At 44.4% G+C, this 26076-nt stretch overlaps 1 protein-coding gene and 1 long non-coding RNA gene across 17 annotated transcripts in view; one reads left to right on the top strand and one right to left on the bottom strand.

Annotated features, from left to right (window-relative positions):
* NLGN1 (neuroligin 1) overlaps positions 1 to 26076 on the bottom strand; it is a 987462-nt gene that overhangs the window by 61339 nt on the left and 900047 nt on the right. The gene's annotated exons all lie outside the window — the stretch shown is intronic.
* Positions 1 to 26076, top strand: part of LOC128349577 (uncharacterized) — a 57853-nt gene that overhangs the window by 23597 nt on the left and 8180 nt on the right. Inside the window, exons 2-4 of one of the 3 annotated variants that reach the window (XR_008318856.1) lie at positions 19091 to 19386; positions 20732 to 20855; positions 23014 to 23203. This is a non-coding gene — a long non-coding RNA (uncharacterized LOC128349577). Of the gene's footprint in view, positions 1 to 19090; positions 19489 to 20731; positions 20856 to 23013; positions 23204 to 26076 lie in introns of all 3 variants that reach the window. The other 2 variants (XR_008318854.1, XR_008318855.1) reach the window with 2 other exon arrangements.

Here is a 26076-nt window from a genome sequence, read left to right as displayed (position 1 = left end):
TGGATTGCCCTAACTCAAATTCCCTTCTGTTCCCTTAAATAACATTATCACATAACCAAATTGGATTGGCAATGCACATTATGACATCATCCCACACACCCTGTGATCCCTGATTGGGCAGAATCAATCGTATGACTAACCCAGGAAACCAGAAGCAGCAGCCAGGAGGAAAATGAATCAAGGCAGAGAAGTAATAATGCAGTGGAGTGTGATTGAATAAAGGGGAATGTTCACACAGTCTAATTGCACTCTTGCACTGTCTTATGCTCCACCAAAATGGTTTGTTACTGCCTGAAAACCAAGACTTAGGACTATTCAGCATGGCTCTTGTTATGTATGCCAGGGGGCTCTGTGTTGTTTAGTTTTGCTTTTTGGAGCTCTGTAGCTCATATATTTTATGGGAGGCTGTAGCTGCTGGGTGGAGCTTCTGCATATCCTGAGAGCAACAATTAAGCACGCTTGTTTTTTTAGCCGGTGTGATCCTTCCATTTGTCCTGCTACCAACACAGGTAGTGATGAGAGCTGGTCTAGTGGTAGCAAGCATGACTTGTCCCCTTAGCTAAGCAGGGTCTACCCTGGTTGCATATGAATGGGAGACTTGATGTGTGAGTACTGTAAGATATTCTCCTCAGGGGATGGAGCCACGCTGTGAAGAGCAGAAGATTCCAAGTTCTGTCCCTGGCGTCTCCAAGATAGGGCTGAGAGAGATTCCTGCCTGCAACCTTGGAGAAGCCACTGCCAGTCCGTGTGTACAATACTGAGCTAGATAGACCAATGATCTGACTCAGTATATGGCAGCTTCCTATGTTCCTATGTTCACAGCAGCTCCGACTGCAAACCGTACTTACTGGTTTAATAATAACCAGTACTGGTTTATTATTAGACCCCTTAAATAGACAAAGGCTGGCCCAGCCTAAGCTCCCCTGGTACCTGAGGTGGAATAGTGACCTGCCACTGCACCCCTACAGTGCTAAGAATGAGGCACACACCTTATCCCTTTGGATGGAGCGGTATAGAAATGTGATTGATTGATTGACTGACTGATTGATTGATAAATATTCCTCCCATCCTCTGACGATTTTCCCTCTCTCCGCAATCTCTACAGGTCCACCTGATCTGTACCACTATACTGAGTCAGACCACTGGTCCATCTAGCTCAGTATTGTCTTCACAAACTGGCAGTGGCTTCTCCAAGGTTTCAGGCAGGAGTCTCTCTCAGCCCTATCTTGGAGATGCCAGGGAGGGAACTTGGAACCTTCTGGTCTCCCCAGAGCGGCTCCATCCCCTGAGGGGAATATCTTACAGTGCTCACACTTCTAGTCTCCCATTCAAATGGGAGGTAGACCCTGCTTAGCTAAGAGGACAAGTCATGCTTGCTGCCACAAGACCAGCTCTCCAGTCCCTCCCACTCACTCACTTTCCCCACCTCCCCTTATCTGGTGGTAGTGATAACATGGCAACTGTGGCCACTAGGCTTGTGCATTTTGATTCAGGTACAAAACATTTTGTGCCCGAAAATGGCAATTTCAGAGGTTTTGTAACCAAAACAAAATCAAGAATTAAAAAACAGAGATTTTTGTTTCCAAATCGAAATGACTGTGTTTTGGACAGAATGCTTTGTTCTTTGGAAAAGCATTGCAATTGAAATTGACTTCTCTGACTCTCTCCACTCCAGCTGAGGCACTGAGTGATTAGCAGAAGATAAGATATGCAAAAAGGTTTTGAGCTTGAATGGTTTAGTTAAATGTGTTGTATTGAGTGTGATTGAAATGCAAACTGACCTTGCAAAGGGATTTGGAAGACAGCATTTTGAGACAGAAATACCCAAATATCTTTGGAAGCTCAATGCAATTCCAAAGCTCTTGCTAAAAGCCATGGTATAAATTGTGTGGAGAAGCTTTTCGAGAAGCTGGTTAGGAAAGTTCTCAAATTACACAGGTTTTTCTTTCCAAAGGTTTAGAAAGTATCTCTTGACTTGTTCAGGGGTCTTTTGAAGAGCTATTTTGATTTTATGCTGATTTTTATGAGTTATAGCGGTGTCTAAGTTTTGTTGCCCAAGTTGAGCAGTCTAATGTGATTTAGGCCACAATGTAATTTGGTGGGACATGATGTCTAAGCCAGTGGTTCACAACTTTTGCCATTGCAGGGACAGGTCATCCACATGGGACTACAGGAGACAAAAGGAGGGGGGTGGGGAATATCCCTGTAAATTTATTGACATCCCCAGGAATCTTAGTTGCTTCTCTGATCCATAGTTTTGCACTTTTTTAAATACAGTGATGATAAATCTCAACAATTCTGAACAGTAGGCTGATTTGTTTGGGCTACGGCTCACTCCACTATAGTTAAATGAACATTTGAAGCTGTTCCATAGTACCAAGGCAGGTTTTGTTTTGTTTTTTACATTTTATATCCCACTCTTCCTCCAAGGAGCCCAGAGTGGTGTACTACATACTTAGGTTTCTCCTCAAAACAACCCTGTTAGGTTAGGTTGAGAGAAGTGACTGACCCAGAGTCACCCAGCTGAATTGGGATTTGAACTCGGGTCTCCCCGGTCCTAGTCTAGCACTCTAACCACTCACACCCACTGAAAAATTCTCAAATAACTGTGCCAAAAAATTAAGTGTCGTTGTTGTTCATCATTCTCTTCACTCTTTCAACTTGTTTATGTGGGGCTTCAGGGGCAAAACAGTGGGTCGGGTGGCAGTGCCCCAAGGGTGGTGCACCCAGATTCCAAATAGGGCAAATGACTGATTTCTTAGGGATTTTTGCGTTTAACGTGTCTTTATGATTTCCCCCCATAGGGAATAATGGAGGTTTCAGCAGCCCCATAACTCCACCTGGGGGGCACTGGGATGGCCCAAAGTGAGTGGTGGTGTAGTGCACAGAGGGTGCCAACCACCGCCCTGGATTGCTAACCCATTGGGGTACTGGGATTTGTTGTTTCTGAGGTGTTGAGTTTAGATTCTCTGGTAGCAAATGAGATTTTTAATGAAAAACCATGAATCCACTCTCATATGCTACTAGAGAATCTACTCTCAGAACACCTCTAGAACGACAAAACCCTGTACTTCATGGGTTGGCAACCTATGTGGGTGGTTGGCACCCTATGTGCACTACACCACCACTTACTCTGGGCCACCCCAGTGCCCCTCAAGTGGAGTTATGGGACTGCAGAAACCTCCATTATACCCTACGAGGAAAATCTGAAAGACGCGTTAACTTCATTAATTCTTTTAAAATCAGCCCTTTGCCAAATTCCTCTGAAAAAATTGTGGTAGCTTCCTTGTATCAGCTGGGCACTACTACCAACCACACTCCACTCTAGACCACCCCTTCCCCCTGCATGAAACTATACTTTGCCTGAAACCTCCATCATACCCTATGGGGAAAATCTGAAAGATGCGCAAACTTAAAAAATTCACCAAAAATCAGCAGTTTGCCCAATTCCTTTGAAATTTTTGTGGTAGCTTCCACTCATTGGGCACTATAACCCCCACCCACTCTTTTGATTATGTGGCCCATTTTTAAATCTGAATTAATTCGGATTCAGATTCAGATACAAAACAAAACTGGGGTGATTCGGAAGGCTTAATTTTGGACAAAATACAAAATGGGGTTGATTCGGATTTGGTACAAATCAAAACAGAAAAAATACAAAATGCACAACCCTAGTGGCCACCTCTCCTGTTCCTTCCCCCGCTCATTCCAAACTGCCTTTACAAGAGGCAGAGGATGGGGAATAGAGCCCCCAAAGAGGATTCTCTGATTCTGCTCTGTTCCTCATCTTCTGCCTTTTGATGTGTTGCTCCAGATACCACCCTTTATGTTTTGAAAAAAGCAGAGGAGAACAAGAAAGAGGGAGGAGGTGCTTGGGGCTGATGGTGGTAGCAGGGGGGCTGCTATGGCATGGAGGCAGTGGCTAGCTGAAGCAGCTAGAAGGCAATCCACTGTGTCGGCCACATCACTGCCTGAGACATCCACCTCACTCAGCTGCAGTGTATGAAGAGCCTCCAACTAAACGGAATGCCAGCTAAAGGCAAATAAGAGCCCTCAGTTCCTGATGCCTTGGATGACATGACAGCTTTGGTCAATCTCTTAAGGTGAACAAGACATGAATGCTTCTGTCTATGTTCATTAGTCCTAGTCAACAGACGCCAAGACTGAGCCTAAGACAGTTCATTACAATTGGGGTTCTTTGCCAGGCCTAACTCAGAGGTCATGTGCAATGTGTGTCTGCAGCAGCAAAATGCAATGTGCCTGATGCTTCTCTTGCCTGGCATCTCTCCCTGTCTACATCTGGGAGCCACATTAAGCAATAGAGAAAGGAAGGAGTTGGCTGTGAGCAGCCATGACGGAATGGTCTTTTGGTGCTGCAGAGATGGTACTTGGCTGATCTCCAGCTTACAGTCTAGAAACACTAATATAAAAACATCTCTGCTGCCTAAAGGCAATATCTTAGTTTAAGGATTTACTCATGCAGTTTTGCTGGGCATAGGCCTTCATTCCAAAGTTGAGGCAAAGAAATAATAAATCTGTTATTAAATTGCAAATGCGTCTCTAAGTGTGTCTTGAAGATCTCCAAAGCCAATTAGCAAAAGAAGTAGTTGTACAATTATTTAAATGTTAATTCTAAACAGTTCCTTTTTTCCCCCAATTTGAAAAAATCACAGTGCAGTGGGGAGAATTCTCGGATCTACCCTCAGGCTAATTGCATTTTGCAATGGGTTTCGGATGATCGGAACATAGTGAGAAACTCATGCTGAAATATTAAGGCACTTCTTGACGGAAATTACTGAAGGCTTCTACAATTTAGAGAAAATATATTATGGGTATTCTAATAATTTTATTTCTGGTGCTACTATGAACAAAGCCACAACATTACTTGCCAAATGTTATTAGATTGTTGCTCTTGTTTTGTAAACAAAGCTACAATGAGATTCACACAACACTGTGGAGCGGAGTCTCTTGAATTCAAGAGAGTTTGGCAGTATCAGATGCGATCATATGGATTATTTTCAAAATGCAATTCCTGCTGGCCTTTTCCTCCCTGACACACTCAAATCCTTCCTTAATGAACCCCTGCAGGTTCGGAAATGATGTCCAGGGGCAGGTAATCCTAATGGATTTGCAGGAGCTATCTGAAATAAATCTGTTTGAAGTTGAGTTAATCTGCATTTTAATAGTTTACAAGCCTGGAAAGTCAAGATTTGGAAAGCTGAAGGTAGATGCAGTTGCGTAGCTCTATTATAGCTGAAAGGCTGTGAATTTTTCTTGGGGGTGGGGGTAGTTCTGCATTCACACACACACACAAAACAGATGTCAGCTGAAGCTTCTAGAGCCCATCATTTCAAGAAACTAAATCTAGGACACTAAAATATCAATATATTTAGATAATGTATAGGCCACCATACAGTAAACTCTCAGGGCAGTGTGCAATTACAGCAGTGACAATAAAAGACAATGACTGACATTATGTGCAGCGTCCTGCTGCTATTGTTAGCACTGCAGGAGCTGCTATGTGCTCATAAAAAAAGCATTCACATAATTGCACCAGTGTGCTCTTGTGCAAACTCTGGAATTGCATAAACACAGTTGTGCAATGAGCAGCCTTTAGAAGGAATGCCGCCTATATTGTGATCTATGTAACTGCATTTGTGCATGAATGCTCCTGTGCAAATGGGTGGATGTTTGTTTGTTTAAGGAGCATGCAGGTCCCCACCCCACCCCCCCACCCCGCAGTGCTAACAATGCCCATGGGAAGCTGGGCAGAATGTTGGCCCCTGTAAAGAATACACAGAAGCAGAGGAACGAACAACCTCATAAAACCAATAAATTCCAGGAGGGCCATAAAAACAACACTAAAGCCAGTTATACAACATGATGAACTGCTGCCTGGGGCAAAGAAATATGTCTTTGTCTCAGGGGCGCAGCAAGGCGAGCGTGGACCCATGTTCACATGGTGCTCATGGGCAGCCTCCTCACTTGCGGTGGCGTCCCCCACGGTGGTGTGTGTGCTCATGTGCGTATGTACCCCCCACTCACTTAACTCAGGTTTGCCTCTCCCCTCCAGCTAGCTGGCTGGCTGGCACCCCCACCAGCACTGCCACTGGCACCAGGGGAGGAGGAGCTCGGTGGCTCCTCCTGGATGATTGGCAGCTCCCGGACACAGGGTGCAACAGGTTCTTTTAACCCTTCAGCCCTATCATAGCTCCACCCCTGCTTTATCTGGCACTGAAAAGTCAACAGTGCTGGCTCTTGCTGAGCATCTCTGGAGGAGGCATTCCTTATGCCAGGTGCCATGCTGAAGAAGGCTGTAATTACCTAACATCTAAGACAAGGTATACCTGGAGGAGGGCAAAAGAAGACCAAAGAATAAGGAAAAACCAAAGGGAAGTACAGATCTGTGAAGGGGGGAATGGATCTCTAAAGCTTCTCAGCATTCTCACCAAACTGTCTCATTGGATTGAAGGACCGAGCAGGACAGGGTCGTAGCTAGGGGAGCAGAGGCCTGTATTTGCTCCTCTCCCCAGTGGCCCCTCAGAATGAAGGAGATAATGAAGAAAATAATGAGGGGTGGATCTGGGGGCCCTCAGGAGCTGAGAGTCCCGGGTTCCCCGATATCTTGCAGGGACTTTGAGGTAAATTTGCCCAGTATGTAAACACACACCCTCCATCCTGAATAGGATGTGAGCTAAAGGGCTTCAAAAACTATGTGTGAAAAATGCCCTAGTGTCTAATATCTGTGGCCTAGGGGGCCACTTCATCATACAGTGGGGCTGATCCTGGGTCAGAGCATTCACTAAACTGGTTCAAATGGTTCACAGCTGTAGTTCAGGGAGCAGGACATTTGGCATCTTTGATATTGGTCTAACACACATCTTGATCTGTAATTCCTGATTCAGGAACCTGGAATATTAGGTGCCCCATTTTGGAGAAATCCATGTGATGAAATGGATTGTAGCCTATCCGTGGGGGTTAGTATAACTTGAATGGAGAATGCATAAAAACCAGAACATTCCCCAGATGATGATGATGATGATGATGATGATGATAAACTTTATTTGTTAAAAAATACAAAATACAATGCAAAACAATTTTAAAACTCTTTAAAAATAAGTTATGGAGAATCTGAACATATTAGGAGGATGAAAAGGAAATTATGGACCTTGTTTTGTCAATAGGGATGTGCGAAACGTTTCGGATACAAAACGTTTTGTACCCAAAACAGCCTGTTTCGGGTGTTTTGTAGACAAAACAAAACACCCATTTTCCAGATCCAAAAGTTTTGTATACAAAACAAAATGTCCCTGTTTCGGCTACAAAACGTTTTGTTGTATCGGACCTCCATTTTGTGGTGTAGATTCTCTGGTAGCATATGAGACTGGATTCTTGTTTTTCACTGAAAATCTCATATGCTACCAGAGAATCTACAATGAACACCTCAGAAACAACAAAACCCAGTACCCCACAGGCTTTTGGGTGTGGGGGTGGTTGGCACCTTATGTGCACTACACAACCCCTCACTCTGGGCAACCCCAGTGCCCCCAAGTGAAATTATGGGGCTGCTGAAACCTCCATTATTCCCCATGGGAGAAATCTTAAAGACACGTAAACTTCAACAAATCACAAAAGATCAGCCCTTTGCCCAATTCCTTTGAAATAATTCTGGAAGTTTCCTTGCCCCCATTGGGCACTACCACCCACCACACTCTGCTCTGGGCCATCCATTTCCCCTTGACTTGAAGCGATACATTTGCTGGAATCCCCATTATTCCCTATGGGAAAATTCTTAAAGATGTGTAAGCTTTTAAAAAAATCACAAAAAAATCAGCCCTTTGCCTAATTTTGAAATTTGGGTGGTAGCTTCCACCCATTGGACACTACCACCACCACCCACTCTTTTTGCCCTGGGACCCTTTTAAAAAATCCAAATCGATTCGGATTCAGATTCGGAAAATTTGGCTACAAAACAAAACAGGGCTGATTCGGATTCAGAAAATTTGGGTACAAAACAAAACAGGGATGTTTCGATTCAGATACAAATCGAAACAAGAAAATTCCAAAATGCACACCCCTACTTGTCAATATGAAAAACCTCGTAAGTCATGCATTTAGGTAGAAATTCAACAGATGTAGCTTCCCTTTAAAATGGCTAGAGATGCATCTGATGAATTTCTTCCTGATGCATCTCTACAAGGCACAGTACTTTCTCAAAATCTCAACAGATCTACACAAAATTTGAGCATGAGGTGACACACTTGTCACTTAGTTGATCTGTACCAAATTTCAGCAAGGTAGGACAAATGGTTTGGATATTATGACTTACAGAATGTTGAGGGCTTAAAAATGGTAGGATGCAGTTTTTATGCCTCACCTTGACTATGCAGGCATTACTGTGCCTGTGCAATACCCTGTTGACAATTGCATGATTTGCATATTCCATAATGGCAATAGGACATTATATACATATTCATTAAGCAAAGAATCCTGTTCGTCCTGTTCATGTACATACATTCTCCAAAATGTTTGGTGAATGTGCAGAGTGGCTGGCTCTTATGCACATTCTCTCCAACTCATTGTAAGCACATCAGATACACTGATAAGATTAAAAAAATGACAGATTTCTCTGTATGAAAAATAAATGAAAGTGAGAGGTCTAAGCCATTTCGTAATTTAATTGTGAAATTGAATTATAATTCCATGATCAGATGTGTTACACCTTTTTGACCCAGACGGTGTCCCAGGAGTTGTTATGTTCTCATTTACTAAATCCCCTTGATGTTAAAGTCACCTCACTGCAAATTGGCTCTCTTGCTAATCTAATCACTCAGAATCTGTCTCAAAAAAACAAATGTAGTATTAAAATGCAGACAACTGACCTAAAATTGGCCCTCAGAGGCAGGTCTGCAGTTTCATGGGCGGCACTTTCCTTATACTCTCATTTGTTAAGATTCGCAACATCAATTTTTATACTGTTGCTGCTTTCTTCTGTCCAAATGGATGCTGAATACTAATGAGCTGTCCTCTCTGACAAATGAGTTATTATTTGATGGATAATGTCAGAGAGGATGAGAACAAACTGCTTACAGATTCTAGATATTTGTATAAGATACAGTTACACGATATCTCTCCATTAGCATTATGACTTAGAAGGGCTCATTATGACAAAGACAGAGCTTCCCTCATTAAGGCCTTGGTCTTCAGCCTGTAGGTTAAGAACCACAACTGGGATACAATCCAAGATAAGCTGTATTGAACCAGAGAGAGAGAAGACCTCTATGTGTACAACATATGCATGGATATGAACATGGAGGGGAACAGGATCATATCCTTGCACTCATGTTAAGGCCTGAAGAGAACCAACTCATGCATGCACACATTGCATGAGCCCTCCAGCAGCAGTTGGACTACAACTCCCATCATTCCCAGCCAGAGTGGCCAAAAGTCAATAGCTAGAGGGTGGACGTTGTGCAGCCTTGTATAGGCCTGGGAGGGGATTAGAATGCAACACTTCTGGATATACATTCCCTGCAGCTCTGGTAAAGCAGAGCCAAAGTACATTCTGACTAGGGGCAACTCCAGGGCGTATCCGAGATTACACTGCAAGAGTTTTGCAATGTGTCCGTTAAGCGCCCCTCCGCATTTCTCATGTTGTGACATCATGGTTGCTGGGCTGTCAGCAGGGTGCCATCCATATTTCCAATGCCTTTATTTGGGTTTTATTGATGCGTTTGGGCCCTATAATAGGGATGCGCACAAAACCAGTTCGCCCAGTTCGGTTCAAATTTGAACTGGGTTCGAAATGGCAGAAGGAGGTTTGGTTTTGGTTTTGCTCGAACCCTGCTGGTTTGGTTCGAATGTGAACCAATTCAAACCAGTTAGAACTGGTTTGAACCTCCAAAAGTGGGTTGGGTGGTATTTGGCAACCATGGGTACCTACCACCCAAACGCCGAAGCAATTGGACACTCGTACGATTTTTTATGAATTATTAGGAAGAATGGAGGTTTCAGTAGCCCCACAACTGCACTTGGGGGGTGCTGGGGTGGCCCAGAGAGAGTGGTGGTGTAGTGCACAGAGGGTGCCAACCACCCCGACGGGTTGCTAACCCATGGGGTACTGGGTTTTGTGGTTTCTGAGGTGTTCTGAGTGTAGATTCTCTGATAGCAAATGAGAGTGGATTCATGGTTTGTCATTGAAAATCTCATTTGCTATCATAGAATTCACACTCAGAACACCCCAGAAACAACAAAACCCAGTACCCCATGGGTTAGCAACCCATGAGAGTGGTTTGCACCCTCTGTGGAATACACCACCACTCGCTCTTGCCCATCCCAGCACCCCCCAAGTGCAGTTATGGGGCTGCTGAAACCTCCATTCTTCTCTATGGAGAAAAACCTTAAAGATGCGTAAACTTAAAAAATCACTTTAAAATCAGCCCTTTGCCCAATTCCTTTGAAATAATTCTGGTAGCTTCCTTGCCCCCCTTGGGAACTACCACCCACCACACTCTGCTCTAGGCCACCCCTTTCCCCCAGATGTGAAGCGATACATTTGCTGGAATCCTCATTATTCCCTATGAGGAATTAAAAAATACTTCAAAAATTCACCAATAATCAGAGGAGTGTCCGATTGCCTTGGGGTTTTGTGGGTGTTAGGCAGCCCTGGGTGCCTACCACCCACCCCACTTTTGTGCCCCTGGGTGCTTCACAATGGGGAATAATGGGCTAGTTAGAGTCCCATTATACCCTATGAGGAAAATAATTAAAAATATTTCAAATATTCATAAAACATCGTAGGAGTGACTGATTGCTTCGGTGTTTGGGTGGTAGTTGGCACCCATGGTGCTCCACAATAAAGAATAATGGGCTGGTTCAAGTCCCATTATACCCTATGAGAAAAAAATATAACTAAATTTCAAAAATTCATTAAAAATTATACGAGTGTCTGATTGCTTCAGGGGTTGGGTGGTAGGTACTCATGGGTGCCAAAGACCACCCCACACACTTTTGGAGGGTTTAACTAGTTCAAACCAGTTTGAACCGGTTCAAATAGAACTTCGCCAGTTTGGTTCGAATTTGAACCTCCAGCTCGAACCTGATGGCTGGTTCGGTTCGAATTCAAACCATCACACCAAACAAGTTTGAATTTGAACCTGTTTGAATTCAAACCATTTGCAAATCCCTACCCTATAATGTTGTAAAACTGTTGCAGGAAATTGCTGTGTTTTTCTGCTGTATGGAGACTTGCCCCGTGTTTGATGCATTGCAGCACGGTGTTGTCTGGATGGTTCACTTGGATTCAATTATTTTTACAACCCCTTTCTGACCATCCCTGAAATGATTTTGTGCAAGGGTGCAACTCATTTCTCATCTGCTTTTGGCTTTTGATTTTCATCGCTCATGTTTTTCATTAAGACTTATTTTGTTGGACACATTCATGCTGTGGATTTGCTGGCTCATTCAGCAAATCGAGGATCTGTTGAGATGTAAAGCAACACAATATATTTTTCTGAATATATTGTCACCTCTCCATTTTTCATTTCTGCCTTAGGCCCTACATTTTGATCACATTTGTCTCTAGAATTTGATATGTAAAGCTGATTTCCCCCCCTTTCTTTTAAAAATATATGTCATGTATTTCCACTCAATTTTATTTCTGCTTTCATCCTTGGCTTTTTATCACATTGGTCTCATGCCCCACGTGTTCAGTGCTTCTGCTTGCTCAAAGAGAAACTTGTTGCACTTTTGCACAAAAGCAAGAAGAAATGTTTTTTAAGAGTTCATCGCTTCAGAGGTTCCTTACCCCCTCCATGACCCTATTGACTGGAAATGTAGAAGGAGGAGGGGGAAGTGAACACGATCCAGGTGGAATATGGACACTTCCTGCCTGGAAAATCCGCTGCAGTGGTGGGCAATACGGACAGCCAAAACAACTGCATCAAAGCCGCTGTGCTTGAGGTTTCAAACTGCTACCTAATTCTGCTTCACTTTGCAACACGTTAACCATTGCAAATTTTGTAGTCCGGCAAATGCCCAGATGAGCCAAAAGCTTGCAGAAGAGAACCTTTGACTCAAGTGTTTTGGGAAGTGGAGAGAGAAAGAGGGGATGTGGAGAAACCAGCTGACATTCTCACTAAACATTTGGAGATGCTGCATGCAAACCACTTCCAGAGCTTGTGTGATGTCGTGATTAGAGTGTTGGACTAGGACCGGGGAGAGCAGAGTTCAAATCCCTGTTCAGCCATGATATTCACTAGATGTCTCTGGGCCAGTCACTTAACTCTCAGCCTAACCTTACCTCACAAGGTTGTCGTGAGGATAAAAATAACCATGTATACCACTCTGGGTGCCTTGGAAAAAGAGCGAGATATAAATATGAAAATAAATAAACCCAGAGTTTCATATTTCTCCCGGGATTGCATTTTAACACCCCAAAATATGCCCTTGAAATTTGTGATCACTCCCATGGGGGTCCTGGAGGAGGATTCCTCAGATGAAGACCCAGAGCAGGGAGAGCAGGCTGAAACTCCAGTTGACTCAACGGAGCCAGAGCTGACAGGCTTGCAGGCCCCTCTGCCTCCTTCCCTCCCTCCTCCTGGCGAGGCCTTTGAGGCCACTGAAGTTGAGGTGCCTGCCCCAGTTCCCTGACAGCTACGCTTGGCCAGAGTACAGGCTCAGAGGGAGGAAAGCCGAAGGTTTAAGAGGCTGGCCAGAAGGAACAGGTGTCCCAGCTCTGTCCTGGCTGCATCTCCCTGACAAGGCCCAGCTGCAGTGATGGGCACGGTGCTCAGCATACTGCCTGTTTAGAGCAGCCTTAAAGCTGGGTCTGTGCTGGAAACATCTGTGGTGACCAACCCTACCATGAGCAACCTTGACCTAGAAATCTGGACCTGTTTGTTATTGGCTGACCCTGTTTCATGTTTACTCCTGATCCTGTGGAATTCCTGTGTAGACTTCTGGCAACGTTTATGACTCTCCATCTGTCCGCCCTCCGATGTTGACTTCTGGCTACGTCTGACTTTCCGTCCCTGTCTGTTGGCTCTCCCTTCCCCTCTCTGAGTGGTTTTTGCAGCTGCTGGGCAGTCAGCCAAGGCAGGCCATTACAATATTTTTGATGAGCGCCCTTTCCCCTGAAGCCTACTGCACCACCAAAATAGATCCCTGAAGGCTGCACGACCCTCAGGGACATATTTTGGCAAGCAACAGTGAGTTGCAGAAGGAAGGGGAGATTGTAAAAAATAAATAAAACACCCTTTCCTCTGCTCAAGCAACAGCACAGTGGTAGTCTGGGACTCACACTGTTGCACACATGCAGTGCTTGTCTGGATGTTGGCCATAGCTTATAGAATACATGAGCAACTACTAATAGTGCAGCAAATGTATGAGAAAACATACTATACATAAAAGAACAATTACTGTTCTTTCCAGATGAATGCCCTTCCTTCCTTTCTTATTGAAATTTCAGATTATCTTTTTTCAAAGTCAAAGTTTGTTCAAGGAATGCCCTGCAGCTGAGCATAGTGTTGCTATAAATGCAATGTATGTTTTTCAAATATATCATTTGTATTCAAAATATATTGATGGGTGATGGCTCCTTAATGAGCACTATTCAATCTGTATACTAGCAACAACTTCATGGCAAAATTTCTACATTCCAGCAGGTTGGTTTGTGGGTTTTTTAAAAATTGCAACAAGGAATTTATGGAGCACTAACAGCAAAATGCAAATGATGTCTCCCCTCCTCACCATTCTTCTATTAGCAAAGAAAATTAATCTGCCTAATTCATTCCCAATCTTATTTTGATTGCACAATATTTCCAATTAAGTATTTGCTAACTCTGTATTTCATGGACAATTCTTATTAAATAGATTACAACTTTCCCATTCTTTATAAATAGGTTATTCTTTATAAATAGGTTATTACATTAGTGCAGCTATCATTTCAAAAGAACTAGAAGCTACGATGCAAAAATGTCATCTAAGTTAATTCCAAGTGTAGGAATAGGAAAGGGTTGAAAAAGAGTTACTGCTACAAGACCAGATAAGGGATTTTCCTGCCAGTGAGGGAGACCAGGGTTAGAAGTTGGAATTGTACTTTTTGTTTATTTATTGTTCTTCCTTTTGAAATATTGGGGAGTCACTGCTGGGTGCATATTAGAGAAGTACTCCAGCACCTTCACCTTCACTGGCTTCATTTATCTTTTGGATTTCATTTATCTTTGGGGCACAAATCATGGTGCAAGTTTTGACCTAAGGAGTAAGCCTGTGCAAAGCACCTCCACTTTGGGGATTCCCATGCCTAGGCTCTTCAGATGGGTCCCTACTTTGTTTCAGGCTTCAGGTTGGCTGGCCTCTGCTTCAGTTTGGGTTGAACCCTTCATCCTCTAACCCTAAAACCACTTAAGTGAACCAGACAGGGGGCAGGGGACAAGCTGCTTTCACTCCCAGAGTTGAAGGCGCAAACTGCCCTCTTCCATCACTTAACTTATAAAATGGTTTTTCCCCCCCTTTCCCTTGGAGACCTGGGAAGAGTGCACATTCTCCTGAGGATTTGTAGTATTTTCTGAGGTCACTGCTGTGGCCTCATAAAAGACTAGAAATCCCAAGATCACCCACACCATCCCCAGAACTCCATGAAAGAAGACAGACATTTTAAAAGTTAAGTTGCAGAATATGGCCTCTTGTTCCTTCATGGCTGGGAGCTAAGCTAGGAATTGACTTGTCTCCTGTTCCCTGCCTGGTTCCGATATGCAGTTTTAGGGATGGGGGGGTGGTGGTTTCTGAAGCAAAGCTTGTGGGGACAAATGCTTTCACCTGCTTTGCTTAACTTTGATCTAGCTTCAGCCCCAACCAGACAGCACTTTGCTTCATGCCTAAGTGGAATAATCCCCTGAAGGTCCTTTTATAGAGCTCTTACTGACCGAGGCCCATCAAAGCAGCTTAAGAAGAGCCCTGCTGGATGAGATCAAAGATCCATCTTGTCCAGATCCTCTGTCCAACAGCAGCCAGGCAGATGCTTTTAAGAAGCCCACATGCAGAACATGAAGGGAATGGCCTTCCCCTGCAATTGTCCCTCTCCTTGCAACAATAATTCAGAGGGAAACTGTCATTGTGACTAGCAGTCATTGACAGATGCCCTCCATGGATTTATCTCAGCTACTTGTGGAGCCATCTTAGCTAGAGGCCATCACCACATCTTACCACAGGAAATTCCATATATTAATGATGCACTGTATGAAGAAATACATCCCCCTATTTGTCCTGAATTCCCTGCCAATCAGTTTTGTTGGATGACCCAGGTTCTCATATTATGAGAGAGAAAAACCTCTTTCTATCCACTTTGCCCGTGGTATGAATAATGGTATGCCCCTTCCCCAGTTATATACCCTAGTCTCAACAGAGCAACAATCCTCAAATTTGCTTCCAAGGCTCCTTTTGGCAAAATATGGATGCTTAACCTCTTTTTAATTTATTATTACCTCTCCCAAACCTCCAATGTGCTTTAGGGTATCAATTCCATTAATTAACACATTCTTAACCACAGTGATACGATAGCCCTCAATTCACTCTCTTAGGGGTGAGAAAATGCTAGCTAAAGTTCATCAGAGTTTCTTGCTTTCCTTAGTGAAATGAATGCAAGTTGTTCAAGAGCACAGCAGAATGGGAGAAGGTCCCGGTGGATTGGACCATATATCCCATTACTGCAATGCCCTGCTTCTAACGTGAACAAAGAGTGCACTACAATTCAAGTTCTCCATTTAGTTAAGGCAAAACAGTGAACTATAATGGATCTCTGGATCCCGGAGAGAGTTGTCCCCAAAGGTCACTTGTAGCTTAATATGGAAATGGCTTTGCGCTTCATTGAGTCCACATACAGAAGAGGTGGTTCTTCATCGGTACCATCCAGTTCACCACTTCTGGAAACAACTCCTAAGGGTTTGGGTGTTTTTGGTTTTGTTTAACGTTTTAAAAAAGAACTATGTATCTTTTGCTCAAACTTTCTTTGTGGTATTAAAGCGAAAAATACAGTTTCTTGCTCCCCAAATATCCATATTGTGAACAAATAAATACAGTCAGGATTTTAAAAAATAGAAGAAGGTCATTAATTCTTCAAATACAAGGAATTGCTTAAAGGGCTGACTGCTTTAAGAAATGATTTTGTGTCCAGCTTCTCTTGGGTGGTACCCTAAGTGGCTCTTCTGCAAATGGAAAGCATTGCTGTTCCTACGGGGGGGGGGGCTTTCTTTTAGGAGGGTGCTCTGCTGAGGAAGGGGTGGACAAGTTTGCTTCTTATATGAACTTCTTTAAGATGAATTTCAAAAGGGATTAGACAAACTAACGGAGGATAGTTTATTAGCAACTGTTGTCCATGAGGGTTCATTAGAAACACCATTTTCAGAGGCACTATCCCTCTGAATACTATTGTTGCAGGGAGGGCAACAGCATTCATGTTTTTTGCATTCATGTTTTGCATTCATGGTCTTTTGCATTCATGTTTTGTGTGTGTGCTTCCAAAGGCATTTGGTTGATCACTGTCTGATATACTGCACAATAGGCTTGAGCCCGAAACGTTCCAGAGGGCATTATAAAGGCCTCCGAAACGTTTCGGCTCCGGGGGCCGTTTCGGAGCTTCAGAGCCAGTGGGGGTAGTTCTTTAAGGGTGGGGGAGGGTGCACTCACCCCTCCCTCTGCATATCCCCCACCAGTGCTCCATTATTTTCAAGCTCCTCGGGGTGGCAGCGTTCCTCCCTGCCGCCCCATTGTCCTCATCGGCCAGAAGTGGCCGGAAGTACTGATCGCACGTGCACCCGTTGTGTGCACATGCATGCCCGTTGCATGTGAACGGCCGCCTGTTCACTGTGCATGTGTGCGACGGTTGCACGTGCGACCGGTACTTCCGGCCAATGAGGACAATGAGGACAATGGGGCAGCAGTGAAGAACGCTGCTGCCCCAAGGGGCTTGAAAATAACGGAGCACCAGCAGGGGAAATATGGCGGGAGGGGTGTGTGCACCCTCCCCCGCCCTTAAAGAACTACCCCCGCCGGTGCCGAAGCAACTTCGGGCACATCCCTACTGCACTGTGGTATGTCAGCCTAATGACACTGCATGCACACAAGTGATGTTACATGAGAGTAAGCTCATTGGAAATTATGGGCTCGCCGTTGTATAAGCCCATGTGCACAAATTTTGCATTTGCACAACTTGCATGAATAAGTTACTAGGCTGATGTACTATTGCACATTATATAATTCTCCTGGGTGTGCCTTGGAATGTGTGTCCCAGAACCTAGCTGATTGGCTGGGCAGTGGACGCACCTGATTGGCTGAGGCGCACCCAGGAGGAATGGTTGCCGCGGCGGCGGCAGGCCTGGCCGTGGAGGCCAGAGGCGGCGACGGGCCCGGCCGGGCTGCAGAGGCAAGGCCCAGGATGGGGGAAAGAAAGGGGTGGTGGGGTGGAGAGGCGGCTGGGCCTGGAAGTGGAGACTGGGGCAGAAGGGGGGGGGAGAGGTAACCGCCAGCCCCAAAGAGCACACAGATGCTCTGTGCAGGGTCAGCTAGTTGCACATTATGTCAGACAATGTGGGAAACAGGTTGCTGGAAGATGAGCATTTGGTCTGATCTAGCAGTGACTACTTCCAGCATGCTTTTAGAATCTTCTTTACTTTCAAGCAGCTCACCATATGGTAGGAGTGGCAACTGAGCTATGCTTGAAACTGCTGCTGCTGTTGCTGCTGCTGCTACTACTACTACTACTATTACTGATATTTATATACTGCTCTTCTACCAAAGTTCTCAAAGTGGTTTACATAGAAAAATAAATACATAAATAAGATGGTCCCCTCTCCCCAAAGGGCTCACAATCTAAAAAGAAACATAAGGCAGATACCAGCTACAGCCACTGGAGGGATGCTGCGCTGGGGCTGGATAGGGCCAGTTGCTCTCCCCCTGCTAAATATAAGAGAATCACCACTTTAAAAGGTGTCTCTTTGCTCAGTTAGCAGGGGTCCTATAGATCAAAAGCTATCAGGCTGAGCCATGGGAAGCTGCTTCTAGGTGGCACCGAGCTCAAAGCCAGGACCACAGGTGTTAAGCAAACATCCAAGATCAGGGGGAAGGAGATAAGGCAAGAGTCAGAGTCGTGCTGACGGTTGGAAAATGGGCAGACTGATCAGGATCAAGCAATGAGCCAGCAGACCAGAATGGTGCTGAGAAGCCAAATAAAGAACTAGGGATCAAGTCACAGGCCAGAGGCCAGGAACAGAGCAAAGGGTCAAACAGTACAGATGAGGCAGGAGTTAAGCAACAAGCGGATGTCCAGGAAGCCAAATAGCCAAAGCAAGAAAAGCAAACATATACCAGGACTAATGAAATTTTGAAACTGAGGCAAGATTTGCTTCGGACAGGAGAGCCAAAGATGAGTCTCCTGGGGTTTGGCTAGGAACATAGGAGCATAGAAAACAGCCTTATACTGAGTCAGACCATTGGTCCATCTAGCTCAATACTGTCTACACAGACTGGAAGAAGTTTCTCCAAGATTACAGTCGGGGGTCTCGCTCAGCCCTATCTTGGAGATGCCAGGGAGGAAACTTGGAACCTTCTGCATGCAAGTTTGCCAGACGTTCTTCCTAAAGTGGCCACATCCCCGAAGGGTAGTATCTGACGGTGCTCACATGTAGTCTCCCATTCAAATGCAAACTAGGATGGACTCTGCTTAGCAAAGGTGACAATTCATGCTTGCTACCAAAGACCAGCTCTCCTCCCTATTTAGGACCTGGAGATTCAAAAGCTGCTGCAGTACACAAGTAGCCACAAGGGGGCAGTAGCCAGCAGAGTCTTAGCCTCAAGCCCCAGCGAACTCTGACAAAATCCTTGCAAGTTGCACAGAGTTAACCATGTAGTTTCTGAGGACTGTAGGCCTTGTCCTTAATTTGTTTTGTTGTTTTAAAAAAGGACTTCTGAAGAAACTTTTACATTCAAATGACATCCCAGATTCCTCACTTGTCCTGTGATCCTCACCAGCAATGTTATAAATGTTTCCAAAGCCACCTTGAACTCTGAGAACTTGTCATCTCTTTGATCCCAACAGGTCTGTTATTGGCGAAGCATGCTTAAACAAAGTCTATCTGAAGCACATTTCCACTTGTCAGCCAGAACTCTGATGAGGCAATATATCATTACAGCAAAGGAGCCCTGATGATGAACTACTACAGTATATCTTCAAACCGGCACTGTTCACTGTAATGCATGCTTACTATGATGCATCATCAAGGGTTTACTTGGCCAGGATGTGAGACCAGAGAACAGATGTTATTCTGTGAGCATTATTAATGGTTCGCCATAGGATGGCTTTTGGAATAAACTGGAGAAATAAATACCGAAGCGGTGAGGACCACAGCAATTTCAAGACATTTCACTGAAGGCAGACATGTTCCATCTGAGAGGCAATCACATTTTATTTGCATGTCTTTTATCTATTCATTTGAGGTATAGAGCACAAAGCTTATTGTGAAGGGATATGTACAATTGAAATTACACAAATAATTTTTAAGTAATTGTAAGCTCATATAAGAGCTTTCTGAGCTGAGTAGCAAAGAATGCATTCTAGATATAAAGATAATAATTACTATAAAAATGAGAGCATGCCAACATTCAAACTGAGGTCAATTAAACAGCTAAGAACATTATCGTTATCCTATTATGAACTTTGTGCAGAAAGTGAAGGAGGTTAATTAGGGAATCAGGCAGGGCAGGAGAAAGTATCTTTCACTGAAAGGATCCCTAAAACCTTGCAAGCAACTGTGAGGGTGGGGCAACCAACCCTTCACTTTTTCCCCAGAACAGCATATACATGCCAACACAGCTTGGGGGTATTACTGCATCCGGCTCAGCTTTTGGAAGTTCAGATGGAGGCGGTGGCCAGGGGCGCCTTTGCACGGCTTTGGCTAGTGCGCCAGCTGCATCCCTTTCTCGAGAAGGCCACAGTTTAGTCACATCATGGCTGAATTACTGTAACATGCTCTACGTGGGGTTGCCCTTGAAGAATATCCGGAAAATGCAGCTAGTGCAAAATGTGGCTGCTAGGGTTTTATCTGGAGCTGCCCAATGGAAGCACATCACACCCATTTGAAAGAGCTGTACTGGCTACCAGTTGTTTCCGGGTCCAATTCAAGGTGCTGGTTTTGACCTTTAAAGCCCTTAACAGTTTGGGCCCAGGATACCTGAGGGACTGCCTGCTCCCAAGGGTTGCTGCCCGCTTGACAAGGTTATCTGAGGAGGCTCTGCTCCGTGTGCCGACAATGAAGGAAGCTCGGTTGTCGTGCACGCAGGACAGGGCCTTCTCTGTTGCTGCCCCCAGACTTTGGAATGCTCTCCCAGTGGCTATTTGCTCCTCAGTCTCCATCATGGCTTTTAGAAAACATGTGAAGACTTGGCTTTTTACTCAGGCTTTTATGTGATTGTCTCCATTGCTGCTTCTTTGTATATTGTATGCTATTTTTATGTATGTATTATTATTATTTTTTAAAAAAATTAGATCTATTTTTATATTTTAGCATATTTTAATTGTGTGATTTCTATAGTCTTGTTTTAACTTTTTCTATGTGAACCGCCTTGTGATTATTTTAATGAAAGGTGGTATATAAATTTAACAGCCAAGTCTGAGGTAAAAGCTGTCTGCTGCAGAGTTTTGGAGGGAAAGTTACAATGTGTTGTGATTGGTTGTCTCCAGGTGGAGACAGAAGGTTCTGGCTGCCTGAGGGAAGAAACTCCCTGATTGGTTACTGTATCTCTTTGGAACTGGATAAAAGGGAGGGTTGAACAGTGAGGAGGAAACAGCAGCAGGAGAGTTCTGGGTGAGTGAGCTACTGAGTTGTGTGAGCTGGAAGGCTGGAACACCAGCAGGGTAAAGCTGAGCTGAAACTGCTAGGGAAGGCAGCAGTGAGAGAGCTGGTCCCACTGGAACCAGCTAGGTCTTGGGAGAGAAGGCTAGCAAGCTTGTTGTTTTATATTTTGTACATTGTCCTCTTGCCAACTGAACTTTACAATCTTTGTTCCTGTACTGGAGTTTTTTGTTTTTGTTTTTAATTTTTGCAGCCTTTTATTCTGGTAAACCAGTTCTTATTTTTTATACTATTTTCCTAGTGTTTCTGTTATTTTAGTCGCACCTCATGCCTACCTGCCCATTTTATTTACCGCACTACTGAGTTTTGATATTGTTTTTCAAATAGGGTTCAGTGACTGAGAGTGGAACCAGTCACACAAGCCAAAGACCTTATTTTGGTGGCAGAGGAGGGTTAGACTTAGGGCCAGCTGCGGCCAAGCCCTCACAAGATGTTCTCTGCTCCCAAACCTACTTTTCCTTCAAAGAAGAAGTGTTGAGGACTGGGAAAGTTGCATGTCAGTCACAATCTATAAATAGACACATGGTGCACACCAGCAAGAACCACTGGAGCGATTCTGTACTGGGGATGGATAGTCACAGTTGCTTTCCCCATGCGAAGTATAAAAGAATCAACACTTTAAAAGCTGCCCCTCAGCTCCAGGGCTCTATGGAGATTGTGCCATAGGAGAAGAACTTGTGATTACTGTTAAAATGTTATGTCTGTCTTCAACCTTATGTCAATCAGGACTGAATATAAGTATATGTTTATATGACCCTGGTAACCCCCTGTTCAATTTTCCATACCATATATAACACCCATGAACATAAGAATGCACTGCCCCATGATAATTTTGCCAGTGTATCCACCTCCTCTGTATCTGACTCAAAAAAGCAGGATTTTGTCCTGCTAAATGAAATCATCAAATAGGCAACCTTCACCCCCTGCAGTTGCTGCAGCTTAAAAAATTTATTCCACTAAATGTGTGGCCTCAAAGATGGAAGTCTAGCTTCAAAAATTCCAAATATTGCAGCCTAATAAAATTTTTAAAAGCCTGCAACCCTCTCCTGGGATGAGCTGTCAAGCATCTTTTGAAAGAAAGAGACATAACTCCACCCTTGAGTATGAAAATATTGGCTTGAGGTGGGGAAAGGCTCAGAAAAGGGGTGGTTTTCATCCTCACTGAAATTTTAGAAAAGGAATTGAAGATCTCTTTTTTGATGTTAAAATGATAGAGGGGGTTGATCTTCTCTCAAAGATGACGGCTGGCATAGTCATTCTAGACTCTTGGATCCTATTTATAATAACAAAAAAAGCTCAGTGCCATATTGGCATAATTTCCTCCTCCTCCTGAGATATCCACTGCTTTTGTTGATCGTTTGAAAGAATGGTGTGCCTAGTTTCATTAGTTTGTGGAGGTTTTGTGGGGTTTTTGTCACCGAGAACTAGAAAAAGAGAGAGAAATGGAAATCGACAGAAATCTGCTTCAAGCAGGATCTTTCATGTTAAGTAGCCGTGTTTCATTAGGGCTTGACTGCCCTTGAGAAAGAGCAAAGTTCATTTTAGTTCAGCCGTGCTTCAGATTCCTTTCTACTTCTCATCAAGCATCACCAGAGAACTTTTATTCTTTTTTTCTTAATCTCTTCCGAAGTGTTCCTTGTTGTGTTGAACACTGGATTAAAGGATACAAGGGCCTTTGCTGAACCATATTCTGCAGTTTCACACCTCGCCAACCCCTATTTCACTGTCTCTCCTCTCCTATTTAACATTTATATAACAGTGAAGTGCCCACTATGAAGGGCTGTTTTTACTTTCTGAAATAAAAAGTGTATAGCATTGTTTGGGTGACACTAGAAGCAGAATAAAGTGGGGGAAAGGTGGAAGAGTCTGAAGGGAGCTGGATGGATGTTTTCACTTCAGACTGCAGGCATGGGGCAATTCGTTTTTATATTTTGTATTATGCATCATGCCTTGGGTACGTTTGTAAGATTGCTTTTGTTGTCTGCCATTGCTTTATTCTATTGAATTATTGGGTTTTAGAGTCTTGTTGCATCCCCCCCCCCACAAACAACATGTGCTCTGTGTTGCACATTTTTAATTGCCCTGTTTTTGTTTTTGTTTGTTTATACAGTTCCCTGAAGAAGAGCTGTTGCTCAAAATGTGCTGGAATCTCTAAATAAAATCCTTATTTTTGCACCAATTGATTATTTTTTCTTATGTATGGAATCACACCTAAATTATGCCCCTACATGAAGCAATACCATGAAAGTGGAAAATTCGCACAAGGAATGGATCTGAGTAGAACTTGTCCCACTGATCTGGTATGTGTTTAGTTTTATTTTGGTTTTGTTTTACCGTTAAGGATGTGTTTACAGAAAGTAACATTAAAAATGGTATCCCCTTCACTGATAGTCGGAAATAGTGAGGCGCTTCACACGATTGGTGTCAAGCGCCAGGAGGGTCAGCGCGGGGAGAGCAGGCTTAGCCCGCTCTAACAGCCCCCATTCAGTCGCTTGTTGATGGGCAGCCAGATTGGCCGGCCAGATGAGTGGCTGTTCCGGCCAGGCGCACCCATGTCCAGCCACAGCTCTGTTGGCAGCTCTGGGGATGGAGAGAAGGGGAGCACTGCTGTGCGGCCCCCCGAACCCCAGGAAGGCACCACGCCAGGGCACAGTGCCTTCCTGGGGTCTCCCCTCCTCTCTCCCCCCACCCCGAGTGTGCCAGCTGACACATGATCAAAAAAACAAGGTTAACGGAGTGCCTTCTCCGTTAACCTCGTTTAAGGGGAGGGGTTGCTAGGCAGGCTAGCAACCAGGGAACGACTGGTTTTGCCCGAGAGCCCGGTAGTTCCCACGATTGATCAGAATCAGGCTGGCCTCCGGTAGCCTTGTTTTGATCAATCGTGTGAATAGCTTCAGTATCTTCCACTGCAGCACCTCAGGATTTTACCACTTGGTCCTATTGTATAGACCTGGCATTGGCCTTGGCATTTTTCTTTAGCTGAAAGTAAAGGGGATACAGCAGGGAATAGGGCCATACTCTTTATTGCTGGCGGAGGGACGGCAGATGATAAAAGGGATGTGCACAAAACTGGTTTGCCCGGTTCAGTTCAAATTTGAGCTGGGTTCAAACTGAGTGGGGGAGGTTCGGTTTTGGTTTTGCTCAAACCCCCCAGTGTGGTTCAAGTTTGAACCAGTTCAAACTGGTTCAAACCTCCCAAAGTGGGTGGGGTGGTAGTTGGCACCCATGGGTGCCTACCACCCAATCCCCAAAGCAATTGGGTATGTACAAATTTTTTTTACAGATTTTTGAAAATTTTATTTTATTTTTTCTCATAGGACTTAAGTCTATAATTTACTTGAACCGTTATATAATGGGACTCGAACTCTATTGTGGAGCACCTAGGGGAACAAACATGGGGTGGGTGGTAGGCACCTTGGGGTGCCTATCACCCACCAAACCCCAAGGTAGTGAATTCTTTGAGAGTGAATTCATCTCATTTGCTACCAGAGAATCTACACTCGGAACACCCCAGAAACAACAAAACGCAGTACCCCATGGGTTAGCAACCCATGCGGGTGGTTGGCACCTTCTGTGCACTACACCACCACTCACTCTGGGCCACCCCAGCGCCCCCCAAGTGCAGTTATGGGGCTGCTGAAACCTCCATATGATTCTTCCCTATGGAGAAAAACCTTAAAGATGTGTAAACTTCAAAAATCACTTAAAAATCAGTCCCTTGCCCAATTCCTTTGAAATAATTCTGGTAGCTTCCATGCACCCCTTGGGCACTACCACCCAGTAGCAACCACGCACTCCAGCTCACCCATCTTGGCTCGGAGGCTTCTGGCATTGGCATATAAGCACCTATATGCTGAATCTCTTGCCTGGTGTGTGCTATCTTTATTTTGGCTGTTTGATCTCTTTGACTGGCTAGCACATCCTCCTGTCTGCCTTTTATCTGGTTCTACTGTGCCCCCTTCTGATTTATCTGAAGCATTTACACCCTTGCACTTTAAGAGATGGCATTTGCTGAACCAGAGACTGATTGATACTGCCCAGATCCTGTCGGATATTCCCCAGGTGTCATTTTAAAAGCTTTTTATTTTAAGCACCAGCTGTTTGGTTCCATCTTGGTTCACATGGAGCCCATCACTTTTGTAAAGGCTCATCTTGTCCCAAAATGTATTCCAGTGCCTAACAAATCTAAACCCCTCCTCTCAGCACCACCATCTTATCCATGCATTGAGACCCCTCCAGCTCTGCCTGTCTCACTGGCCCTGCATGTGGAACAACATTTCTGAGAATGCTACCCTGGGGGTCCTGGATGTCAGTATGCTACCAATCAGCATAAATTTGGTTTCCAGTAACTCACAACTACATTTCCCAACATCGCTGGTGCCGATGTGCACCATGACAGCTGACTCCTCTTCAGCACTGCCTAACACCCTATTTAGATGCCTCATGATGTCCGCAACCTTTGCACTAGGAAGGCAAGTCACACATGGGACACAAACCCATCTCTCTATTCCTCTAAAGATTGATTCATCCACTACTAAGAGACCCCCACCCGCTGGAGGAGTATCTTTTGAGCGAGAAGATATGGGCACATCACCCATGGAAGAGGTCCCTTCTAAGGGAACATTTCCCTTTTCCTCAGACGGGTGTCCTCCTTCTCCATGACAGCAGAGGCACCATCATCCTGGGAGTGGGATGCTTCTATAACATCCCTGAGGATCTCATCCACACACTTCTCTGCCTCCTGGAGCTTCTCCGGGTCAGCCACCTTGATTATGAGGGAACAAACATGTTCTCTGAGAGCCAGGAGATCTCTGCACCGAGCGCACACCCACAACTTCTTCCCCTCGGGCAGATAGTTATGCATGCAACACTCTGTGCAATACATTGAGAAACACTGCCTCCCCTGTTGACATTCTACCTTCAAAATTGGTTTTATTGGCTATTTAGAATATATAGAGCTTGCTTACTTGAAAGCTAGGTCTTAGCTGCAGTTGTTAGCCAATTAAAGTTTTAAGTTCTGTCCTCCAAGAAAATTACAAAAGTGGCATAGTACTACCTTCTCTCAAAGGGTATCTCCTTTGTGATAAAAGGGGACCACTTGTGTGCCTCCCTGCACAGTTCCTCCACCAAATACCCACTTAATTCCTTCAATATATGTTTGCAAACCCCTATT

This window comes from Hemicordylus capensis, chromosome 3, assembly GCF_027244095.1.
Source record: "Hemicordylus capensis ecotype Gifberg chromosome 3, rHemCap1.1.pri, whole genome shotgun sequence".
Classification (NCBI taxonomy): domain Eukaryota; kingdom Metazoa; phylum Chordata; class Lepidosauria; order Squamata; family Cordylidae; genus Hemicordylus; species Hemicordylus capensis.
Note: the sequence above shows the minus strand (reverse complement) of the source record. Positions and strands in the feature narration are given on the sequence as shown.